Raw genomic sequence first — 8,431 nt, forward strand, 5'->3', positions numbered from 1 at the left:
TCCTCGATAATGATTAGTTGAATTCAAATTTTAAACATTCTACTACATTGCTCCACACGTGCGCAATAAAAAAAATGCGTTGCTACCTTGCTACAAACGCGCACACAACGCATAAGCTTGCACATAATGATTGCACAAATATAGATATTTGATAAAATCAGAGAGCTTTCCGACCCTCCATAGACAGCAAAGTAACTGAAACATTTTATGGCCCAGAAAGATAGTGAGGATATCGTTAAAATAGTCCATGTGACATCAGTGGTTCAACAGTAATTTTATGAAGCTACGAGAATACTTTTTGTGTGCAAAAATACAAAAATAACAACTTTCTTTAACAAAGTCACCCTCTGCCTTCATTATGGAGAGTATCACGATATGTGTGTGTGCTTTGATCTGCACGTAAACAAGGTGCAGCGCATGCATGTTCTACGTCAGCAGCAGCACGTACATACGTTGGTTACTTGCAGGAAAGCATGCACGTGCATCGTGATACTCTTTGAAATGGTGCCTAGGGTGACTTGGGTGAGAAGAATTTTTAGAATTAAGTAGTTATTTTTGTTTTTTGAGCACAAAAATATTCTTGTAGCTTCATAAAATCACAGCTGAGCCACTGATCACATGGACTGTTTTACTGATATCCTTACTACGTTTCTGTGCCTTGACTGTGTTAGGACCCTTGCTGTGTTCCGGAGATGAACGAAGGTCTTACAGGTTTGGAACGACATGATGGTGAGTAGTTAATAACAGAATTTTGGTGAACTGTCCCTATTATATAGACTTGGTCTAATTGTAGTGTTCTATTAAACCATGCTAAAACTATTCATCTAGTGTTGTGTATTTATTTTTTGTTTAATATAAGTTTTGACATTTTGAGCGAAGGCAGAGCAGTGTTTCTGATCAGTAAACTATGTTTTTTGTAATTTGATGCAAATGTGATATAATACAAAACATAGTTTTCTAAATGCGCAAACTTTTTTTTCACAGTCGTGAGAAGGATCATTATTGAATGCCACTCACATACTCTGGTTGGTATAGCTGGACGGCCAGCCGTTCTCCTAGCCAGTTTAAAAATGCCCAAGACCGCTTTAAAACCACTCAACAAAACCAGATCAGACAGTTCAAACAAGTGCCATATAATAGCTCCCTCAAATTCCTTACTTGAAATAATATGAGCGAAAGTAGTAGAGTTGCCGCATTAGCAAATACCAAAACTAACCTGCCATTGTGCTCTATTTTCAGTTGCTTTTTATTTATTTTTTTTAACATTTTGACTGAGCAAGGGGTGATGATTAACAAAATGATGTTTATCTCAACAAAGACGCTATCAGGTGAGACCTTCATAGCCTACATGGAAGACTTCCCCTTTGTAACACATGCTTCATGAACCCTAAACTATGACTGTGATACTGTTTAAAAAAATTATCTTTCTTTGTTCACTAAGAGTGCTTGTGTACAATGAACGCATTAGAGAACAACCAAGCATGAGGATCGAGCGCATGTTTGTGTCATTCAGTCAAAATGAATGGCTAGAATTCCAGCTGTACTGCAGCTTCATACTGATAAAAGATAGTTTACAGCCTGCCCACGAGTCTGTGTTTAAATGTCTGAGGATGAGACTGTGAGGTGTGTGATTGTATGCGCTCCGACTGACCCGCTCAGGAAAGAGCAGTCACAGGATCACACCAGCCCTGACCTTTGACCTCATCAGGAGTGACCAATCATGCCCAGGCAGGGTCAGAGAGCTGGGGGAACACAGACGTGGCTCTCTGTCTGTCGACGTTATCATGACTGATTCACGAACTGCTCTACCCAGCAGCCCTGTTACAGGCCATTTAGCAGTGTGGAACAGACACGGGTATTAATCAGACGCATGACCGATACGGACACTCACCAGGACGTTTAAGAGATTCCAGTTATTATTATTATCTTACCTCAGTAGTGGCTTCTTTGAATCATTTTACATTTTATGCTTTGACAACTACAAAAGCAGATGTTTCTATTTATTTTCCTTAATAACGCTGGCTAATGAACTTTCATGCTTTCATGCAAATTCATACAAAATCCCCACATTGTTGGTTATTCTGAATGTTTCACAACTATGTTGCAAAAACTCTTCAGAGTAAAGGACAAGAGTTGATTTCTCTTGAATTTATTGATTAAAAATCAGTTAATTTAAGTTTAAATTTGAAATCAGACATTTAAGAAGTGAACATTCCGTCGTTATCTGTTCACTCTCTTGTCTTCTTATTCTTCTATGGAACATGGATATTTATACTGAATGTACTGACTCCATAATATAAGCTTCTTTTATTATGTTTGTATTATTTATTTTTGTGCATTTTTGAGCATAATAGTCCCTGGTATTCCTTTAACCTTTTCTTGTTTGTGAGAAAAAGTGCACTTAATTGTATTGCATGTGCATTTGTAGTGGACCAAAATCTATAAGTATATAAAAACACTACTTTCTGATAATTACATAATATTAATTACATAAAAGGCCAATTAAGTGAACTTAAAAGAGAGACCCTTTGATTATGTTTCTAACACATTTAAATACACTTTGAAAAGCTCACTTTGTAATTATATCAAATAATTACTTTAAAGTACATTTAAATTGTTATATCTTTTGTCATGTTTAATGGAAGTACACATATTTTGATGTGTTGATTAACATACTAAAGCACTTGTAAAGTACTTGATTATCATTTTAATTGTGTATAATTTAATATTACATTTAAAGTTAATATATTTTAGATGTACTAAATTGCAGCTTCATCATTACAAATGTGCAGTTATACATAAATACATGACATACAATTTTCAAATAAAATGACATTAAGTCTTATTATCTTAGTTCTCAAAAAAGCTTATCAGCATTCAACAGTTAAATTTAACCATATTTAAAAGACAATAGAACTATGAAATTACATACGAATAAAAATGTATGTTCAAGCACTCATAACTGCACTGAATATAAATTTAAACTATAATGCATTTTCATTTAATTATAAATAACATCCAATTAAGTATCCAAAAACATCACAGTCATTTCACACTTAGTCTAATTGTTATTTTTTTCATTATATTGTCATTAGTAAGTAAACATAAAGAAAATAAAGCAAATATTATATGTTCAATGCAGTGCAGCATTCAGAAGTTGACCTGCCAGTTGTTGCCAAACACCATGAAAATCTATTTTCTATTTCAAAATTGGAGATTGATGTCATCAGATTAGACGAGCTGTCATTTCTATTCTCACACCTGTTGTTCAAAGTGGGATATGTGCTTTTGAAACTAATGAGCACTCAAACTACTCCCTGAATATCTTTCACTCCACCCTTTTCTGTGTATATAGATGTACGTAAGCCAAAATGCTTTATTGATGAGCACACTTAAATGCTGATATTGCCCAACCAACACACACACACACACACACACACACACACACACACACACACAAAGAATAATAACAGAAAAGCACGAGAACACTCATTGTCTTGTAAACTGACTGAAGGAGCGTCGTCCTCAAACACGTTGTCAAACTGGCTCTTCAAAACACAGAGTCAGATCAGTGATTTATTAGACACTATTCAAACAAGAATATGTCAGATAAACATGTTTAGCCTATTGATGCACAATCCCATTTCAACGTTTTATTCTTGCTTATTTGTTTGTTTTCAGATCCATAAACCAGTTATGAAAAGGTTTAAGAATTTTTGAATGTATCGAAACTTTGAATGTATCGAATGAATTTTTAACATTGTAATATTATTTCCTGTATTAGTAAAGCTAATCGTTTTCAGCGCTGACTAATCTAAGCGCCTCTGATTGGCCAATGCATTCCTAAATTCAACAGAAACGCGTGTGATTGGTTATAAGGCTCAATGCAGCAAAAAAAAAAAAAAAAAAAAAAAAAAACCTTTCATAAAAAGCAATCTGATGCAGTTTAAGAGAATCTAAATGTAATTTTGCGAACTGATACTTTTCATTCAACAGCCATAATATATTATTTAATTGTGCAAGGGCCATTTTTGCCCCTTTGTCTTGAATTTGTCAGACATTTTTGTTCATTACATATACATATTGATATCTAAATCTGAAAATAGCATAATAAATATAAATCTAAACATTCTTAAATCAAAAGAAATATCTTAAGTTATTAAGTCCGGTTTTCTAAAAAAAAAAAAAAAGGTCAGAATTTGCTTAAGTATATGCTTTAAAAAATGTCAATGTGGTAAGAAATTTTTTTTTTTTTTTTTTTTTTTTTGTTACAATTTTTTTTTCCTACCTTATTGACAGATATTAGTTTTAAGCATAAAATCACTAAATTTCAATAAATCTATCAGAAAACTTAATATCTTAATATAGACTTAATATCTTGTTATTTTGCTTCTCAGGTAAATATTTCTTGATTTAAGAATCTATATATTATATATATATATATATATGTATACAGTAGTCAATATTTGAAGTGGATCAAAACCTTTCATCAAAGGTCCAAAACAATACCCGTTCTTATAGGACAACTTTGATGAACTTTTAAGATCCACTTCAAATGTCGACTTCTATATATATATATATATATATATATATATATATATATATATATATATATATATATATATATATATATATATATATACATATACAGTACAGGTCAAAAGTTTGGAAACATTACTATTTTTAATGTTTTTTGAAAGAAGTTTCTTCTGCTCATCAAGCCTGCATTTATTTGATCAAAAATACAGAAAAAAAAAATGTAATATTGTGATATATTATTACAATTTAAAATAATTGTTTTTACATTTATTATACTTTAAATTATCATTTATTTCTGTGATGCAAAGCTGAATCTAATATGAATCTAATTCTAATATGATGATTCATTATCAAATTTGGAAACAGTTCTGCTGCTTAATATTTTTTCAGAACATGTGATACTTTTTAGGATACTTTGATGAATAAAAAAAAAGCTATGTTTTTAAAATATAAATATTTTGTAATAACAATATACACTACTGGTCAGTATTTTTTTTTTCTTTCTTTTTTTTAAATAAAATCAATACTTTTATTCAGCAAGGATGTGTTAAATTGATAAAAAGTGAAAATAAAGAAAATATATTATTAGAATATATATTACTAGAATTTTTTATTTTAAATAAAAGCAGTTCTTTTTAACCTTTTATTCATCAAATATATTAGACAGCAGAACTGTTTCCAACACTCATAATAAATCAGAATATTAGAATGATTTCTAAATGATCATGTGATAGACTGGATGTTACATGTGACACTGAAGGCTGGAGTAATGATGCTGAAAATTCAGCTTTGCATCACAGGAATAAACAAATAGTTTTTAAAGTATATTCAAATAGAAAAACTATTATTTTAAGTTGTAATAATATTTCACAATATTACTGTTTTTTTTTCTGTATTTTTGATCAAATAAATGCAGGCTTGATGAGCAGAAGAGACTTCTTTCAAAAACATTAAAAATAGTAATGTTTCCAAACTTTTGACCTGTACTGTATATATACATATGTATTATATGGAAAACAAGACAAAAATACTGAAGAACATTACTTTTTTTGTGGTGTATATCTCTCTAAAGCTCTTTTTATAATGAATTTAACATGATTGAAGTTCATTTTGTCTGTCCATATCATGTGACGATCTGATTGGCTCTTAAGATTGAGCGCACAGTGTGGTCGTAAGACCATTATGACCTCCATTGAGGCTTGGCAAAACAAACAGAATCTCCTCCGCTGCAGTGATGGGCACGTTCACCTCCTCCACAAAGAGAGCCATTGTCAGCGCTGCAATATGCCGTGACAAATTTGCCCAAACTGATAAGACAATGCTCAGCAGCACATCCTCATGATGCGCAAAGTCGGCCACAGAAAGAGATTCTAACTATTACAGCCCTATCTGGGCCGAAACCATAACGGTTTCACTGAGTATCATGGTAGAGTCAGATCTTAACTTTAGATTTGTTTCTGTTATACAGCCCCTTACAAGACTAAAACCTCAGAAAGGATGTACAGATGACTCATGATTTTGATGGATGGAGAATAATATGTGTCTCCTGCATTTGTTCTGTGAGGGAATGAACATAGACTTAAGAACTGGACCCTTGACCTGCTTTATCTGTGATGTAGGATAAGCGTGAGCAGATGAAGCGATTGGGATGGTTATGAGGACATTTCAGCACGGGATGATGAAGGACTATCTTTTTATACCTCCCAGATAAACAACCATCTCAGATAAGAGCAAACAAATACACCAAACAAGGCCCAAGCGGTGTGTGGGGAGTGTGTACGTGTCCTCAGACATGTTGGGTCACAATTGGAGAACAGAGGACGTTGTTTTCCCCGCAGGACTGATCAAGAACTGCTGCTGGAGAGTTTCTGTCCATCATGACCTCGCAGGCTTTCTTCAGGTGACTAATAACTTACCACAAGATATTAATTGGCCTAGGCCTTAAAAAATACACTTTTGCATATTTAATTCTTACTGAAGTCTGTATGGCCCAAAGTATCTAAAGACAGGGGTACATGACTTTATGCCACATTGTCATGGGATTAAAAGCATATTTATCTAACTTTATTATTTTCTGACTTTATAAGTGAACTAAATTGAAAAGGCAAATATATATATATATATATATATATATATATATAATATTAAAGTTACAAAACAATTCCAAGATATAAAGTCACATAATGAGCAATAAAGTCACATTTGGGATATATAATGTCTTGTTATTTAGTTTATTTTTAACATTTTATGTCAGCTTGTTGCCAAGAAGAAAAAAAAAGTTTCTAATTTTTGTTTACTCTAAGCTGAAGTACTATAATAACTAAAACCTCAATATTAATAAAAACAATATAGAGTATTTCAAAAAATAAGAATAAAATATTTAATTATAGTTTAATAGTACATTAGACAAGTCAAAAATTGTTTGGTTGTATTTAGTGTTAAAAACACTATATACTGTTTATACTGTTATCCTGATTTGACTCCTAAGATTTAAAAAACAGCCCTTGCTGTAATAAAGTCATATTCTCTGGACAACAGCGCCCTCTTCAGACCACAGAGAGGTGCCCTCACTCTATGCCTCTGTAACACACGTTTATAAAAGTGACATATGATTTTATGTCAGTATTTATATCCTTAAAAGCCCAATAACACCAGTGTATATTTTCTATTGCAGTGGTTAAATGTTTTTATTATTATTTTTTTTTTAACATCTACCCTAGTTCTAATCAAACCGCACTAAAATTACAATAGATTTAACTGGAGTTCTGTCCTACAAATAAAAAATTTCAAACATATTTTATAACAGCTGTTAGATAAAGTGAACACAATAAAACCACACTGACAAACATTCAGGTAAAATTCAGTCAACTATATAATTAGAATTACGGTCTTCTCAGAATAAGTTGAAACATGAGCATTTCAAATCTATAAACAAGTATTTTTTTTTATACAGCAATAATAAGCAGGTTCCTAAAGTTTATTAATTTAACTGAATGCAACTGCCATTATTTCTAAAGTTAGGCTAATTATTATTTTTTGTTTTTTTTATGAGGGCATATATAATGAGACTTGCGACCACTTCCGCTGAATATGCATTCATGACAAACATTCATATTACAAACACACCAAATAAGACGCGTGTCATTTAATCATTGTGCATTTTATTTCAGCTCCAGTGTTTCAAACTGTAGCAGCATTTCCACCAATCAGTTTTAGAGTCTACGTTTTACATTTTCATTGCAGTAAAAAAAAAAAAAAAAAAAAAAAACATAACTTGCGTACACTAGATGGCACTATTATTTATTTTTTCAAATCTTCCACACTGTGCGCACAGAGCGGGCCAAGACGCATATTCAGAGGAGTATCAGAATAATATCAGAATAAGACAATGATAAATCTGTTTTATGTTTTCTCTGAGCATGGTACGTAGTGATGATCAGAAAAGATCAACAACGGAATGTTGTTAATACTGGACCCAAAAGCAATACCTACACAGTTCAAAATGGTTTCAAATACAATGTGTATTATTTTAAAACAGCTATAGTTTTGCAGAGCAATTACAGCTAGGAAGCATTTAAAAATGCTGGACCCAGAAGAAGCAAACCCATGGGGTTTCCACCGTACAACACAGAGGCAAAGGGTAACGGAAATCTGTCCTCAGTCAATCACATCAAATACAAATCGGCTTTGCACGACCCCTCATGAGAAATATCCACGCATCCGGCTGTAATGTCCAAACTATGCATCCTAAGAAAGAAAAACCTAAAACACATCGCTTTACAAATCTCAATACGTCAAACGCTAACATCATTGCTTCCCAATCTGAAAGGTCAAATGTGTAAGTCAGTGATACTGTATATAAGCTATACTGTAATGGTAGAGAGTGAATAAA

The sequence above is a fragment of the Cyprinus carpio genome, chromosome B8 (genome assembly GCF_018340385.1).
Source record: "Cyprinus carpio isolate SPL01 chromosome B8, ASM1834038v1, whole genome shotgun sequence".
NCBI lineage: Eukaryota > Metazoa > Chordata > Actinopteri > Cypriniformes > Cyprinidae > Cyprinus > Cyprinus carpio.